Below are 18058 nucleotides of genomic sequence, written 5' to 3'. Positions count from 1 at the left end.
ACCTCTTCTCCTTGGGCTTGCATTTCCTGAGGAGGTAAAGTTAGAGCATATCAAAGGTCTCTGTTAGCTCTGAGAGTCCAAGGTTTAAAGGCCCACTAGAGCTGGGCATGGTTGCTCATGCCTGTAATCCCAGCACTTTGGGAGGCTGAGGCAGACAGATCAGGAGGTCAGGAGTTCGAGACCAGCCTGGCCAACACAGGGAAACCCCTTCTCTACTAAAAGTACAAAAATTAGCCAGGCATGGTAGCATGCACCTGTAGTCCCAGCTACTTGAGAGGCTGAGGCAGGAGAATCACTTGAACTTGGGAGGTGGAGTTTGCAGTGAGTTGAGATGGTGCCACTACACTCCAGCCTGGGCAACAGAGCAAGACTCCGTCTCAAAAAAAAAAAAAAAAAAAAAAAGCCTACTAGAATGAAAATCTCAGGGCCAAGGGCTCCTGTCTGTCTTTTTCTGTCTTATATCCCTGCTATTAAGAACCATACCTGGCGCATATGTGCTCAGTAAATGTTTGTTGAATGAATGCACCTTTCTAAATTACAAGCTGGCAGAAGAAGGGTGGGCTTTTCTCACACTTCATCTCTAGAGGTTTATGTTACTGTCCCTTCGAGAGAATCCAGATTCAGACTTTCAGTTCTATGGCTGTGGGCCAAAACCAACAAAGACCCAAATCCTCTTTCCTTGGGAGCTTGAGGAGAGTTTACCAGTTCATGTTTCCATTGAGTCTGAGAACTTTGCCTTTAAAATCCATTCCTGGCTGCTGCCTACTGCTTCCTGATCTGGGGAATAGAGTCAAGGGGGCCACCCTCAGTCACCTTCTTTTAACTCTCTACAGAAACAACAGAACCAAGAAATGGTGGATCAGTTGGAAGAAGTAACTCTTTGCTCACAACATGACTGCTGGGTTTAGGGGACACTCAGATGTAGAGGCCTCAGTCTCGTCTCACCCACTCCCAGCCTGGGGAAGAAGGCTCACCCCCCAGATTCCACCCCATCCCCATAAGTTCCCTGATAACTTGGTCCCATGGGTGGAACTGTCCTGGGGCATTGGTGCCATTCTGGGGGCATGTCCCTTGCTGTACCATCTCTGCCTCCCCCTAGTAAGAGCTCTGTCTTCCTCTTCCTATAGGAAAAGAAGGAGTGCCTCCAAAAGCAGGGAGCCCTAAGGGAGCAGTTATAGGTGAGTAATTGTTATATTCTCCTGTCCTCTGGAGAATGTTTCTTTCCTTCTCTATCAGCTTTTGGCTTTTCTACCAAAGGTTCACATTCAGAATGTAGAAATCCTTGTATCAGAGAAAGCTGAGTTAAAGACAGCCCTGGCTTACACTCAGCATGCTGCCAGGCCGAAAGAAGGTGGGAATCTGGGCACCCCATCATCCTTCAACTTGGCACTTTGACAGGCCATTGGGGGAGTCTTTTGGGCCCCATCTGAACCTCTCTCATTCCAGGAGAGTCTGAAGATCTGGCCAGCCACCTTTAGTATTCCTGGCAGTGTGTGGGAGAGTTGGAGCAGGCTCTCTGCTGTCTCCATACAGCAGAAGAAAGCAGACAGGGTGAGTCCAACCACCTGCCCCATCCCCTGGCAGCCTGGCTTCCCAGATGGCGGAGTGAGCCTAAAGTTTCCTTCTGCAGGATGGAATGTCCTGCCCAGAAGGCAGCATGGGCCATTTCTTGCTGCTTTTGTGTGTGGTTGTTAGAGGTAGCCTGGGGCTGAGTCAGCTGCTGTGGGTGAGTTAGGGACCCTGTGGGGAGTGAGCACTGGACGCAGAGCTTGGAGGCCAAGTGCTCACCCTGCTCTTAACTAGCTTTGGCCTTTGCCAAGTGCTAGGTGGGGGATATGGTACTTGTACTGTGAAGGTACAGAAGAGTATCTTTAGTATGTTACCATTTGTGTAGAGAGAGGGAACATTGTGTGTGTGTGTGTGTGTGTGTGTGTGTGTGTGTGTCTACATACATACTATGATCATATACATAAAACATGTCTGCAAGGATTCATAAACTCAGGAGGGGGTTAGTGGGAAAGGGGAGGGAGTGCATTAGGACAAATACCTAATGCATGCAGGGCATAAAACCTAGATGATGGGTTGATAGGTGCAGCAAACCACCATGGCACATGTATACCTATGTAACAAACCTGCACATTCAGCACATGTATCCCAGAACTTAAAGTAAAATAATAAATAAATAAAACACAAAAAACTCAGGAGAGAGGAACAGGGTGGCTGGGAGATATTTCCCTTCTGTACCTTCTGAGCTTTGGACTATGTGAATGCATCATCCTTTCAAAAAGTGAACAAGAGATTGATTTCCCTCTTCCTATCTGTGCCCCCACCCCCAGTGAACAAATGGGCTTAGAGAATCAGATATACCTTGGGTTTCAAGTCCCAGCTCTGTCTGAGTGATTTTAGGCAAGCACTTAACCTCTAATACCCCATGTTTTTTGTCAACACGATAGAGGTAATGATAGTAGTTGTCCGATATGGTGGTTGTGAGGATTAAATGGGATTGTTAGCATGGTGGCTGGTGAAGCACTTAATAAAGGTTCAAACAGTGGTAGTAATAACGGCAAAACAATAGCAATATTATGTAATCCCTCTGGGCCTCTGTTAGCCAGCTATAAATTCAATCTCTTTCCCTGTTCCTTCACCCTTACTAAGTTCTTTTAAAAACAAATGAGACTTGACTGGGCGCGGTGGCTCATACTTGGAATCCCGCACTTTGGGAGGCCTAGGTGGGCGGATCACGAGGTCAGGAGTTTGAGACTAGCCTGGCCAACACAGTGAAACCCTGTCTCTACTAAAAATACAAAAATTAGCTGGGTGCGGTGGTGGGCACCTGTAAATTCCAGCTACTCAGGAGGCTGAGGCAGGAGAATTGCTTGAACCTGGGAGGCCGAGGTTGCAGTGAGCCGAGATCATAACACTGCATTTCCACCAAGGTGACAGAGCTAGACTCCATCTCAAAACAAACAAACAAACAACAACAACAAAAAACAAATGAGACCATGGGCTTGGAAATGCCTTGAAACAATGTCAAATGTGATTCAGAGTGAGGAAGTGTTACTGTGGAATAGTTACTGTAGCTATTATTACCGGTCAGCCAGCTGCTCCTCTGCCTGCTATATCCTGACTTAACCTTGGTCTGTATTTGCAGTACAACAAGGAGGTAACCAGAGAGAGAGACGCCCTCAGGCTGGAGTTATACAAGAACAGGTAGCATGGGGGAAGGTGGGATGGGAGGTCTGGGGGCCCTTAGCATGGGTGATGTGCTGGGAGGTTGAGGGGGTACAGGTAAGCACAGTGAGGTGGTCATACAGGTTTGCATGTGTGCACAGTTAAGCTCTAGTGCTGGTGACTCATGGTGTAGCCTTGGGCAACTCATGCCTTCTCTCGGGCCTGCCATCTGTGACTTTGGATTCCTGGGGTTCCTTCCAATGCTACGGTTCTGTGGTTGTGAGGCAAGGGTGGAGGGTTGATCACCAAAGCAGTCCTTTCTGTTCTTAGTTCATTCCTTTCTCTACTGCCTCTGGCCATAACTGAAGCAATGAGGACCTGAAGCAGGAGAAATCAGAATTGGAAGAGAAGCTTCAAGTCCTAGTGACTGAGAAGGCTGGCATGCAGCTTATCTCAGAAGAGCCACAAAAGAAATTACAAATGACTGCACTCCTGCTTCAACAGGCTAGGGCGTGCGGCTCTGGGGGTGGTTGGAGCCCTATCCAGCTGGTCCATGGTCTAGGGATCATGCGGGGTATGGGGAGGCTCTAGCCAAGAGTTGGAAAATTTGGGTCCTTGTTCTGATCCTACCATAGAATCCTCTAGAGAGTGCTAAAAATCTACAAACTGGGGCCCTACCATAGACTGGGTAATCAGAATCTCAGGGTTAGGGCTTAAAAAAATTTTTTTTAAAGCATCATAGATGAAAACCATTATTTTATAAACTACATTTGTATGGCTAGCTAATGAGTCTGTTTATTTCCATCTGAGGTTCAAGCCAACATTTTCACTATTCCATGGGTAATAATAGTAGAGATTTTTTTTTTTTTTTTCTGAAAACAGGGTCTCTCTTTCTCTCTGTCACCCAGGCTGGAGTGCAGTGGTGTGATCTCGGCTCACTGCAGCCTCTACCTCTCAGGCTCAAGTGCTCTTCCTGCCTCAGCTTCTCAAGCAACTGGGACCATAGGCGCACACCACCATGCCTGGCTAATTTTTGTATTTGTAGAGATGGGGCTTCGCCACGTTGCCCAGGCTGGTTTTGAACTCCTGAGCTCAAGCGATCCACCTCCCTCAGCCTCCCAAAGTGCTGGGATTCAGGCGTGAGCCACTGTGCCCAGCCTGAGATCTTTTTAAAATTATTGAATTTTTTATTTCTAAAGCAAAGAAACTTGACAGCAGAGTTGTATTGACTGAGTTGTACATTGAGCCTAGCCCTAGCCCTTTTAAGGCGCACTGTGTGGAACAGACCGGGCTCCCCAAATCTAAACTTCTCACTCTTCACCATCCAGTTTTCAAGGCACTGTGAAGCCCCTGATGCTAAACAGCAGTTACCGCAGGCCATGGAGGAGCGGGCACAGCTGAAAGCACACCTAGGGCAGGTGAGGCTTTGCAGGGGAGGGATGTGGAAGGAAGATGACCCCAGGTGGCCAGGAGCAGGTGAGGACCAGTGACAGCCCTTTGTAACTTCTATACCCATTCTTGAAGGTAATGGAGTCAGTTAGATAACTACAAACGGAGAGAGATACGTATGCTGAAAATCTGAAAGGAGGGAGTGCCATGTGGTGTCAGAGGATGCAGCAGATGTCAGAGCAGGTGAGACCTGACCCTTCAGCCCCCCACCTTAGATCACTTGATCTTTCTAGGCATCTGTAAAATGGGAAGACTATAGCCAGAGTTGGTCATGGGTCTGGGCTGTGTGGAGGCAGGGTCAGAGAGGGAGATGGTAGCCCGTCCAGCCACCAGCCCCTTTCTTCAGGGCCCTTTCCCTCTGTATTTTGGGCAGGTGCGCACATTGAGAGAGGAGAAGGAGGATAGCATGAGTTGGGTATAAGAACTGTAGATGAGCTTGGCTGAAGTGAGTAACCAGATGGGTAAGCTGGGGCTGTGGTGACCTGGGAGCAGGACTGGTGTCAGAGGGCTGTGGGGGTGGCTTAGAATGCCCCAGGGAGGTGGGTGGATGGAGGGCTTTGGGGCAGAGGGAGAGAGGTCTGTGCCAGGAGTTGGCAAGTCTGGTAATCTCCATAAGAATCAGTGTTCCCATCAGCAAAGAGGGAAGCGTGTCCATTGTCAGCCATCCACAGTTGTCTCTATCAGAAAGTGGCTTGGAAGATTGGCTAATATCTGGCTGCAAGGAATCATTAGCAGGGAGGCCAAGTTTGGGGAGCCGGAGAGGAGCTGTGGACCAAGAGGAGGGTTTTTTTGAGAATCGAGAGGCCCTTACTGTCTGCTTCCTTTCTTACCTGAACCCCTGCCCCTGGAACTCCCAGCAGGGCCCTCCAAGGTGGAGCAGCAGCTACAAGCAGAGGCTGACCACCCGCAGAAGGAGCTGGAGAGTCTGGCAGCTCTGAGCCCAGGAGCGAGACACTGAGGGCTTCAGTCACCTGAACCAGGAGTAGGAGGAGAGGCTGCTGGAGCTGGAGCAGGTGGCCAAGCTCTTGGGGGAGCAGGCAGAGTCATGCAGGCAAATCCTGGAGACCAAGCAGAACAAATGCACCACCATCAACCACGTGCTCGCCCAGAACCACGAGCTCAAATGCACCACCATCAGCCACGTGCTCGCCCAGAACCACGAGCTCAAATGCACCACCATCAGCCACGTGCTTGCCCAGAACCACGAGCTCAAATGCACCACCATCAGCCACGTGCTCGCCCAGAACCACGAGCTCAAATGCACCACCATCAGCCACGTGCTCGCCCAGAACCACGAGCTCAAATGCACCACCATCAGCCACGTGCTCGCCCAGAACCACGAGCTCAAAGAGCAGCCGTCTCAGCTGCAGAACGGATTCATAAAGCTGGTGCGTGACCCCATCTGGAAAGCCTGCCCTCCTCCCTAGCCCTCCTGGCATTTGTTTTCCCACCCATAAAATGAGGCAGTGTACCCCTAATGTGAGATGGTACTTCTGAAGTTACCTGTGAACCAGAGCCCTGCTCTGATGGCTGTGGGGAAGAGGGAATGATTTTTCTAACCTGCCTCCACCCTTCCCGGTGCCATGGGAGGCAGACATCAAGTTCTAGGGTCTCCAGCTGCAGTGGGTGGCCGCCAATTGCTTCTGTCTGTCCAGACTAACGAGAACATGGAGATCACCAGTGCACTGCAGTCGGAATAGCACATAAAGAGAGCTGGGAAAGAAGCTGGGCAGCTAAAGGAGACGGTAACCCTGCCCCATCCAAGAAGAGCTGGAAGGTGGGCACCAGCCTCTGGGGAGGGGAGGTGTGAAGCCAGAGGCAGCTCCAGCCTGGGGGACAGGTGACCCCAGCACCTTCCAGGGCAGTCTTGTGACTGTTTCTTGCTTCCCGCCCTCTGACATTTAGTGGTGGACTCCTGCCAGGTCTGGACATCATCATCCCAGCTAGAGTCATGGAGCCCCCCCAAACATAGGGAAAGAGATGGTGGTATAAGAGGCTCCTTAGCGTCAAACTAGATTCCGGCCTTGGCTCCACTGGTCACCTACTTTTCATCTCTAAGTCTTGGTTTCTTTAACTTAAAAGGGAAGTTAGCACCTTCCTCTTGGAGGTGCTGAGGATTAAATAAGATAATACGTGGAAAGCATTAGGCATGTAGCACAGTTAGCAGATGGTGGTTGGCTCCTTCTGCTTTTCCCTCATTCTGTGGCCTAGTTTAAATGGTGGGAGGAAGTGTGTGAGATTTAAGGCTGGGTGTAGGGGATCAGTCAGTGTGGTTGGAAAAATTGTAAGATGAAGTTATAGGATATAGACACAAACCTTCTTGGAAGGCCAGAAGGTCTGCATAGCTTCATTAAAGGATTTGGCTGAAAGCAGCCTAATCCCCTTTACCTTGAGTTGATAGCAATAGAGCAAATAACATGGGAACATGGGGGAGTTTATTGAATAGCTTGTTTACTCATGTGGTCCTAAGACCAACCTTTGATTATCCACAGGTCCATGATTGCTCTCTACTCCGTGGTCGGCAAATTTAATTACCCACAGGTGTGTTGACTCAAAGCCTCTGACATTAAATCTATGCTGAATAAATGCCGTCAGGGCCAGCTAGTCAAGGTGCACAACTCTTTTTGTGCATGGTCTGGCCCCTTAGCTGCTCTGTCACTGAATATCGGTGTCTGAGTATGTTATTCATCTGCCGTGCAGCTGGGGTTTGCAGGACAGACCCCTGCAAGTGGTGCCCCGCGTGAGGCACGCTGTGAAGGATCACAACGGACCCCTTGAAAACAAAGGTGAAAAGAACTGTGCAGTCAGTAAGTCACTGATACCCGCTCGGAATTTCCAAGTTTGGTGGGGATTGTTCAGGCTAGGGTTTCATCATGGGACAACAGTTATCAGCTCAACAGGAACAGTATATAAAAGTATTGAAGCAGCTGCTTAAAACTAATGGAGCCTCGTTTTCACAGGCTCGATTAAAGGACCTAATGCAAACTGTTGTCTCACATAACCCATGGTTCCCAGAAAAAGGAATGCTAGATGTAGAGCTCTGGGAACAAGTGGGGAGAAATCTTAATCAGCATCATGTGCAAGGGCAACGGGTCCCAGTATCGTCTTTAATGCTATGGGCCTTAGGGCAGCCCTGGCTCCTTTATACACAGAAGAGTCTAAAAAGGGGAAAGAGGAGGAACCGTCACCTGCCTTACCACCTCCTTTTCCCTCAGCCCCAATATCACCAGGCCAAAATAACAAAGAGGAGATGGAGGTTTTGCCTGAGCCCCCTCCTCCAATAAATAGGAAAAAAGACAAGAGCTATGCTACAGCTATGGGACCCTTTCTTAGGCAAGGGGCATTACAAGGGGAGCTCTTAGCCTGCCTGGTAATGCAAGATTGACAGGGCAATTGGGTATATAAACCCATTTCTTTTAACATTTATAAAAAGTTAAGAAAAAGCATTAGAGGCTGAAGCCGCGTGGCCAAGCTGGTGGTAGGCAGAAGGAAATGCTTGGCAGCAAAGGAAGCTCGCAGACACAGAGCCAGCGAGTGCTTCCAGGAACTCGGCCTGCACAGAGGCAGCAGTGACAAGGAGCCAGGCCCAGCACACCAGAGCTGGCCTGCTAGGGAGGGGCAGGAGGTATGCACGAAGGTCCACCCAGCTGGCAGCGGCTCCCGGGTGGCAGCAGGGTGAGGGAGCAGCGCAGACAAAAGGCGGCACAGACAAAAAGCAGCGCTGAGCAAGCGCAACATGGCCGCCGCCCCGGGACCCGCCGGCTAGACTCTGGCTCCGCGGGTGGCCCATGGCAAAATTTCATGTGTTCCTTGTATATAAGCGACATCCCAGATTATAATTCTCTGCTAAGATTTAAGTACAATTTAAGAATTTAAAACACCTCTTTCTAATAATGGCCACTGTTGCTTTTACACTATTCCCCTGGCAAAGCAAGACAGAGAAAAATTTGCGTTTACAATACCAGCTATCAATAATGAAAGGTCAGCTTGCCGATTTCATTGGAAAGTGCTTCCTCAAGGAATGCTAAACAGTGCTGCCATGTGTCAGTGTCATGTAAATCAAGCTTTGTTCCCCAGTAGGAAAGAATTTCCTGATTGCGAGGTTATTCATTTTATGGATGATATTCTACTAGCAGCCCCAATGAAGCCAATTCTTTTAAGTTTATATACCTCTGTCATAAAGAATGCACAGCTAAGTGGTTTAATCATTGCACCTGAAAAAGCACAAATGTCCTTTCCTTGGAAATATCTTGGGTACATACTTCCTGGTCAGTAAGGCCTCAAAAGGTTAAATTAAATACTAGCAACTTACACACCTTAAATGCTTATCAGAAATTACTAGGTAATTTTAACTGGCTTCACCCCACCTTGGGCATTCCTACTTATAAGCTGCAAACCTGTTTTCTATCTTAAAGGGCAACACAGCCCTGGATTCTCCCAGTTATTTAACCCCTGCAGCAAAAAAAAAAAAAAAAAAAAAAGAGAGGGATGGAAGAAATAGAACAGGCTATTTCTCAAAGACAACTAAATCTCATAGATCCAGAATATTCCGTTCAATTGTTTATTTTTCCCACTAAACACTCCCCTACAGGGTTAATAGGACAAATGGACCCAGAGCTATGCCTTCTAGAATGGATTATTTGCTCACATACCGAGACTAAAACACTATCTCCCTATATCCAGTTAATCAGTAAAGTCATATATTCAGGCCACAGATGATGCAGTCACTTGCTAGGTTGTGATCCTGATATCATCAGGATTCCTTTAAGTAAAAAGGAATTCAAAGCAGTATTGCCCTTATCAATGGCCTTGCAAATAGCACTCTCTGATTATACAGGTCAAAAAGAGCATGTCCTTCCTGCGGATAAACTCCTTCAGTTCTTATCTCATACTCCTATGATTTTCCCTACAAAAATAGTTCACTCCCCCATACCTAATGCTTTAACACTATTTACTGATGGTTCTAGTAAACATGGAAAAGCGGCAGTCTGGTGGAGACCACATAATTCCATCAATCGATCTGGATTTACTAACACTCAGCTGAGGGTGGGGCCTTGATATTGACTTTGGAAACTTTTTCCACTCAGCCCCTCAATATTGTTAGTTACTCGGCTTACTCTGTTTATTTACTGCAGAACCTTGAGACAGCCCTAATTAAGTCAACTCTGGAGCCCACCCTGTGTGCTCTTTGACTTCAGCAATTGCTAGATCAGTGTACACATCCTACTTTTATTTATTTATTTTTTTAAAGTCTCCAAGTAATTTTATTTTTTAAAATTTTTATTTATTTTTTAATTTTATTCTTTAAGTTTTAGGGTACATGTGCACAATGTGCAGGTTTGTTACATATGTATACAACACATCCTATTTTTATTACATTCAGGGCCACAGCTGACTGCCTGGCCCATTGGCTTATGGCAATGATGAAGCAGACCTTCAGGTTATGACATCAATGCTTGACCAAGCCACCCAATCGCATCAATTTTTCTGTCAAAACTGGAGAAACTTGTCTAAACAATTTCAACTTACCCAGAGGCTGGCTAAACAAATTCTCCTGCAATGCCGAGATTGCCAGCTCACAGGCACGTCCCCTCCTTCAACCCTAGAGGATTGGAACCTAATAAGTTATGGCAAACAGACGTTACAGACATCCCTGAATTTGGAAAACTTAGATACGTACATGTATCCATTGATACCAATTCTCATTTAATTAGTGCACACGCCCTTCCTGGAGAGTCTACTGGATATGTCATTAAACGTCATCTTTTAACTTTTGCCTTTATGGGGCAACCCACAAAAATTAAAACTAATAATGATCTAGCTTATGCCAGCTCACAATTTCAACAATTTTGTCACATGTGGAACATCCAACATTCCACAGGCATCCCGTATAACCCCCAAGGACAAGCCATAATAGAATATGCCAACTCCACCCTTAAAAATATGCTCAAAAAACAAAAAAGGGGAGTACGGGTAAGGACCCTGCAACATTATTGGCACAAGCCTTATTTACCCTTAATTTTTAAAATTTAGATGATAAATTTCAGTCCATTGTAGAAAAGCACTTTGCTAAAACCTCTCAAGACATGAAACTGCAGTTTTATGGAAAGATGTGAACAGTAATGGATGATGTGGTCCAAATGAATTGTTAACTTGGGGAAGAGGGTATGCTTGTGTTCACACCCCCTCAGTCCCTCTTTGGATTCCAGCACGATGCATCAAACCATACCATGACGTGACTAGGACCCAACCTGGTACCAGAAATGAAGGAACTGACCCTACAGGACTCACAACCCTGAATGATGCGGCTTCCTCGGACGGCACAAGCCCTGGACATTACCTGGGGATGCTGAAGAAGGCAACTCAGGAGGCTGAATGAATCCTGCTCCAGACACAGACACCATTCACTCCAGATAATTTGTTCCTTGCTATGCTCTCTGTTGTACGTTGCAACTTGCATAGGGTATTGATACTTCATATGCTCTTGCTTTGTCTGCAACCTGTACCTGGTACACTCTATTGGGCTCATATCTTAGATCCACCTTTCTTTTGCCCTGTCACCTGGGCAGACACCTCCTTCTCAGCCTTTAATAACATAACTGTTTGGCTAGGAGGGATAGACTTACCCCCAGTGGGGTCTGTCATTAATGGCACACATTAGACTAAGGTGCCAGGTAACACTACATATCACTCCACTATCCTCCCACTGTGTGTACCTGCCCTTACTGTGTACCTGCCCAAGCACAATTATGGCTACATCATGGCAAAGGAGATGCCTTAACATTCCTAGCTGCAGGTAGCCTCAAACCGGGTGATGCAATCAATGCCACTTTCCCAAACATTCCTTCCTGTGCTAAAGAACAAAGCCGGGAAAGTAATGGATTCCACTTTAGCTGGGAGATCTGTCACGGGGAATAAGCCTGTATCCTCCAGTTAGGGAATTATAACATCTTAGACTGGAGCCCCCACAGCCATTTGCAGGGTAGCCTTACTAATGTCCTCATCCATCATGGCACCAATCACAGTTTCATAGCCATGTCCCATTTCCCTATGATTTGGGCCTATGGGGGGATGGGATATTCCAGACCCCAAGTAAAGTCCATGCCACCCCAAGACACTTTGTGGCACCTGGGACATCTTAGCACCTCCTTTGACACCTGGCATTGGACATAGCATAATTCCAGTCACAGCTATACTATAACCTTTATTCATAATCACACTGATCATGTGCCTGATATGATTTCATATGTTTTCCTTGTGGGAACTAATATTTCGGTTATACCCTAAAACTCCACGTTTGTGACCCAGGTGCAGGGACAGCCTTGGGTCACCTCATGTATTACTAATTACAATGTATCTAATTATAAATATTACTAGAATCTTGGTATTAAGGAGACAATCTGAGGCATTCCCACCAGTCAATTTGACATGCAGTTGTTAAGGTTCCTCTGCCCTTCCCACTCTGTCCTGTCCCAGGTCAGACCCAAAAGATTCATAGGCACACTTACAGCCTTTATAGTCTCAGCCATAGTAATCCTAGCAACTGCTAGTGTGGCTGTGGCATCTCTTACTGAATCAGTACAAACAGCTGCTTTTTTAGATAATTTGGCCAGAAATGTTTCTAATGAACTTCTCTTACAGCAAGGTATAGATCAAAAGATTCTTGCACATCTGCAAGCCCTTGAGGCTGCCCTTGGAATATGTGTGGGAGCGACAAGATGCACTGGTATTCCAACAGCAATTAAACTGTGACTGGGAGCATAAACATATCTGTGTCACTTCTCTACCGTGGAATCAATCAATACTTAGGATGAGGTGAAACAACAACTCTGGGGAACCTTTCATGACAATTTAACAGCAGACATAAGGCAACTTAAAAATACAATTTTAGAATCCCTTCAAACTGTAGATCTACACACCCAACAAACAACCATATGGAAGGGTGTGTGAAATCATCTCTCCTGGATAGACCACCGCTCCTGGGGCAGGGGGGTGTGTGTGGGGGGGGGTCACTCCTTGATTGGAAAAGAATGTTGCTAATTATACTCATGTTTGTCTTATGTTATTTACTACTTTTAGGATGCAAAGCCGGAATAAGAGCAATGACCACCATGCCTGACAGACCTGTTGCTGCACACACCTGTACTCTCCAATGAACAAGACTGAATGCAAAAAAACAGAAAAGGGGGAGATTTAGGGGATCAGTCAGTGTGGTTGGAAAATTGTAAGATGAAGTTATAGGATATAGATACAAACCTTCTTGGAAGGCCAGAAGGTTTGCATAGCTTCAGTAAAGGATTTGGCTGAAATCCTTTTTACCCCTAATCCCCTTTACCTTGAGTTGATAGCAATAGAGCAAATAATATGGGAATGTGGGGGAGTTTATCTGAATAGCTTGTTTACTCATGTGGTCCTAAGACCAACCTTTTGATAATCCGCAAGTGCATGATTGCGCTCTACTTGGCGGGGGCGGGGGCGGGGATGGGGATGGGGGTGGGCGGCAAAGTTAATTACCCACAGGTGTGTTGACTCAAAGCCTTTGTCATTAAGTCTGTGCTGAATAAATGCCGTGAGGGCCGCTAGTCAAGGCCTGTGGCTGCCACAACTCTACAGCTGGGGAAGGAGGCATGGGACTCTGGGAAAGGGTGGCAGTCATTTAGACCTGGAGCCAAGGGGCCAGGGGCCTGGGTAGGCAACAGAGCCGCACAGTGACCTTGCTACCCTATTTATGGGCCAGCCACCAGCTGCCCTCACACCCAGGGTCTTTCTGCAGGTGGAGCTGAAGAGCCAGGAGGCTCAGAGTCTGCAGCAGCAGCAGAACCAGTACCTGAGTCACCTGCAGCAGTATGTGGCCACCTATCAGCAGCAGGTGGTCAGCTATCAGCAGCTGACCTCTGAGAAGGAGAGTTACTGCCGCAGACCCAGCTTGTGGACTGGCTGCAGCAGCAGGAAGCTCAAAGCAAAGCAGTGGCCAAGATGGGCTGCCAAGAGTTGCGGGAGACCCAGGTGACGGAGTTGCTCAGGGCAGGGCCCTGAGGGTAATGACCTGGCAACCTCTGTGCCTTCTCACTCTCTTTCTTGGCCCCTTAGGAGCGCCTGGAAGCTATCAGCCAGCAGAACCAGCAGCCTCAGGCCCAGTTGAGCCTCATGGCTCTCCCTGCGGAAGGTACCGGAGACTGCTCACAGGAAAAGGAGAGAGCCCCAGGAGGAAGGGGGAACTGTTAGCAGCATAGGATTGAGGAGCTGAAACAGACTTTTAGAACAGCTGGTCATTATGCCAACCAGGTGTCCACACTAAGTTCAGCACCAATATGGTGACCTCCTGGGAGCAGGGGACCACCAGGTTGCCTAAGGGTGGGTGAACTGGCCCAGGTCAGAAATGGAGCAGGTCAGAACTCCCATGCCTGTTGGTAGTGGGACTGCACCTGGGCAACATAGCAAGATCTTGGCTCTTTAAAAAATAAAGAGGCCGGGCACGGTGGCTCATGCCTGTAATCCCAGCACTTTGGGAGCCTGAGGCGGGTGGATCATGAGGTCAGGAGTTCAATCAAGACCAACCTGGCCAAGATGGTGAAGCCCCGTCTCTACTAAAAATACAAAAATTAGCCAGGTGTGGTGGCGGGCGCCTATAATCCCAGCCACTCGGGAGGCTGAGGCAGAGAATTGCTTGAACCCAGGAGGTGGAGGTTGCAGTGAGCCAAGATCACGCCAGTGCACTCCAGCCTGGACGACAGAACGAAACTCTGTTTCAAAATAAAGAACAGCTGCTCATTCCCCACTAGGGAGGGGCTGGCCTAGGGTTACACAGTGAGGGTGGGGGCAGAGGTGGGCCCACTCTACCCTTGTTGGGTTGTCTGAGGACCTCTCTGGCCACCCCCAACAGGAGATGGACTGGACAGTGAGGAGGAGGAGGAGGTACCTCAGCCCATGCCAAGCATCCCGAAGGATCTAGAGAGCCAGAAGGCCATGGTGAGCCTGACTCCCCCTGCCCCACCTTTGCTGCCTCCCTCTGTGATCCCTCCCAGACCCCCTTCTGCTCTTGGGTTCCTGGCCTTCTGATTTCTCTGGTCCCTCATCCCTTTCCTGGGAGCCAGTGGTCAGACACCATTTCACGTGTGACTAACAGGTGCATCCTCTGAGACCCCCCTCTGAGGCAAGGGCTGCTCTCCACCTTCCTGCCCCGTTCGTCCTGTGTATCCCCCTATAAGAATGCGTACCTCTTGCCTGCAGGTGGCATTTTTCAACTCAGCTGTAGCTAGTGCCGAGGAGGAGCAGGCATGCCTATGTGGGCAGCTGAAGGAGTGCACTGCCAGCGCCTGGCTCATCTGCTGGCCTCGGCCCAGAAGGAACCTGAGGCAGCAGCCCCAGCCCCAAGAACTGGGAGCGATTCCATGTGTGGGGAGACCCACCAGGCCCTGCAGGGGGCCATGGAGAATCTGTAGGTGAGTCTTTCCTGGCATGGGCCAAGAAGGGTTGGGGCAGGAAGGTCGCTGCCTTAATGTGACCCCATTATTTGGCTCCAGAGCTGCTTTATGGAGCTCATGCAGGAGAAGGTGGACTTGAAGGAGAGGGTGGAGGAACTGGAACATTGCTGCATCTAGCTGTCTGGAGAGATAGACACCATCGGGGAGTGGGAAGCCAGGGCACGGCAAGGAGAGCTGCACATCGGTCAGAGGGGCCCCAGCGTCTGAGCCCTGTCCTCTTGCAGGAGAGTACGTCGCACTGTACCAGAGCCAGAGGGCAGTGCTGAAGGAGGAGCACCAGGAGAAGGAGGAGTGCATCAGCAGGCTGGCCCAGGACAAGGGAGAGGGGAAGGTAGGGTGTGGAACATCTCTGTAGGGGTGGAGGGTGGGGGGTGGGGTTGGGGATGGTCTCAGGCACAGGCAGAGCAGCTGAGCACCCCTCCCTCCAGGTGAAGCTGCTGGAGCTGGCGTTGCGGCTTGTGGACGACTGCAACAAGTGGCATGGCAGATTCCTGGCAGCTACCCAGAACCCTGCTGATGAGCCCACTCCAGGGGCCCCAGCCCCCCAGTAGCTTGGGGCTACCGACAAGCAGGGTAGTGAGCACAGCCCTCAGGCAGGGTGGGCACACAGGAGCAGGGTAGGGCTCGCACAGCACCCTGCCTCCCTCTCTCCAAAGATCTTTGCGAGGTGAGCCTTGCCAGCAGCGGGGAGCCTGCACAAGGAGAGGCGGGGAAGGGTTCTCCCTGTGACAACCCCACTGAGCAGCAGATCATGCAGCTGCTTCATGAGATGCAGAACCTCCAGGAGCACCCAGGCTTGGGCAGCAGCCTTTGCATTCCTTTTTTGTACCAGACTGATGAGAACGATGAGGTGAAGATCAGCATCTAAAAGCCGGCCACTGTCAGCAAAACCTGGGGAAGTGGGGCTGGAGGCTCTGCCCCTAACAAGTCCCTACCACCCCTTCCCAGTTCCTACCACCCCTTCCCAGTCAATCCTTTACCCTCACAGTAGCAAGCATAAGACCCCTGTCTAATGTGGGGAGACAGGTGGAGATGAGGTGAAGATCACCATAATCTAAAAGCAGGCCACTAAATAAAAAAATAAAAATTTTTAAAAAGGTATGGGATTTTTAAAAAATGGGAATATAAAAGAAGTTATGGGATTAAAAATGTTATGGGATAAAAGAGTTATGGTATAAAAGTTATGAAGCCAGACACGGTGGCTCACGCCTGTAATCCCAGCACTTTGGGAGGCTGAGGTGGGTGGATCACCTGAGGTCCGGAGTTCGAGACCAGTCTGACCAACATGGAGAAACCCTATCTCTACTAAAAATACAAAATTAGCCAGGCGTGGTGATGCATGCCTGTAATCCCAGCTACTGGGGAGGCTGAAGCAGGAGAATTGCTTGAACCAGGGAGGCAGAGGTTGCAGTAAGCCGAGATTATGCCATTGCACTCCAGCCTGGGCAACAAGGGTGAAACTCTGTCTCAAAAAAAAAAAAAAAAAGTTATGAAAAGCATAAAAAAGGATAAAAATGTGATTAAAATAAAAGCGGGCCACTGTCAGCAAAGTCTGGAGAAGTGTGGGGCCAGAGGCTCCATCCCCATCATGTCCCAGCCACCCCTTCCCAGTCACCCCTTTACCCCACAGTAGCAAAATAAGACTTCCGTGTCTAATCAGGGGGAGGCAAACATGCAGACCGTTTGCCACCTTGGCCAGAGCTGACTCCTTAAATTTCTGGATGATGATTATTGTTTTAAGAGTCAGAGGCTCATAGAATTGGCTTGTTTGGAGGAGGCCTGATGGCCTCCTTAACTCTCACCAAAGCAATTTTTTTCCTCAGGGGGGCTCCCATTTTCTTACTCAGAGAGGCAGCTGAGGTAGGACAATGGGGCTAATGTAGACCAGGTGAGGGCATGGGCTCTGGAGTGGCCCCCCTTAGTGTACATACTATATCTGTGTAACATTTTGTATATTCCAGTGGTAGGGTCACCTCCTGTATCATACATAGCAGATATGGGTAGGAAGTTCTAATAGTTATTTGGGGCTGGAAAACTTATTTATTGATAGCATAGGACAGGGGAAGGAGGCAGAGATGGGGTCGTGGCACCATGCTGATGCGAGTCCTGTTTATTTTGCTTTTTATTTTGGAATGTATTTAGCCATACACTGCTTGGCCTGATGTATTCCTGTTTCCCTCACTGGGTCATGGAGTTTGTGCCACTGAACAGGGAGCCCCAAAGTGAGCATGTCCAGCTGGGGTATTGGGGACCTTCCAGGCCTGTTACCTGTATGCTGCCTGGTAACACCTGGGGAATTCCACAGGAACTGCCATGGCACCTATGGGGGACCATGGGACCCTGATGGCCAACAGGCTCGGATGCCTGATCTAGTAGTGGCAAGGAGGGCAGGTGCCAGCATCCAAGGGCACTGACTTCCATCCAGCCCAGCTGTCTTCCGTTTTGTTCCCCTGCCTCCCTTGCCTCTCTGTGCCTGGTAGCCTGTTCTGTCTGTCCCTCCAGATTGCCAGCTGCCCCACAGGCTCCCTCCAATCTGAGTTTATGGCGCTGCCCCCTAGTGGCCAGAGCCGGCTTCACAGGATGAGAGCTTGCTGAGCTCCAGAGGCTTTCCAGGAAGTGTCCCTTGGAAAGGATGTGGCCTTTTCACCGCTCCCAATAGCACCCTAGTAATGGGTTGGCCCTTCCCCTTCCCTGAGCTCCACAGAGAACGCAACCAGCAGAGGACACATTCCCCGTGACTTAGAAATGGGTTTTATTCCCAGCCAAGGGACAGCAGAACTGGTAGAGACTGTCAGGCCACACGGCTGTCTGCACAGCACCCCCAAGCTTGTCGGGGGGCAGGAGGGATGGTAGGGACTGGCTGTCCACAGGCCAGGCATGACAGGGAGGCTCACTGGAGGTGGTGGACTTTGGATGGGGATTGTTGGGGGACAGTGTTCTCCTGTAGTTGGGTC

General features: G+C 49.1%; 1 pseudogene; it reads left to right on the top strand.

Moving 5' to 3' along the window:
- The first annotated feature begins 1479 nt into the window (after positions 1-1479).
- LOC129461168 (golgin subfamily A member 2-like) lies at positions 1480-16201 on the top strand (annotated as a pseudogene).
- The last annotated feature ends 1857 nt before the right edge of the window (positions 16202-18058 follow it).

Source organism: Symphalangus syndactylus, chromosome 13 (genome assembly GCF_028878055.3).
Source record: "Symphalangus syndactylus isolate Jambi chromosome 13, NHGRI_mSymSyn1-v2.1_pri, whole genome shotgun sequence".
NCBI lineage: Eukaryota > Metazoa > Chordata > Mammalia > Primates > Hylobatidae > Symphalangus > Symphalangus syndactylus.
This window is presented reverse-complemented; position numbering and strand designations above follow the sequence as displayed.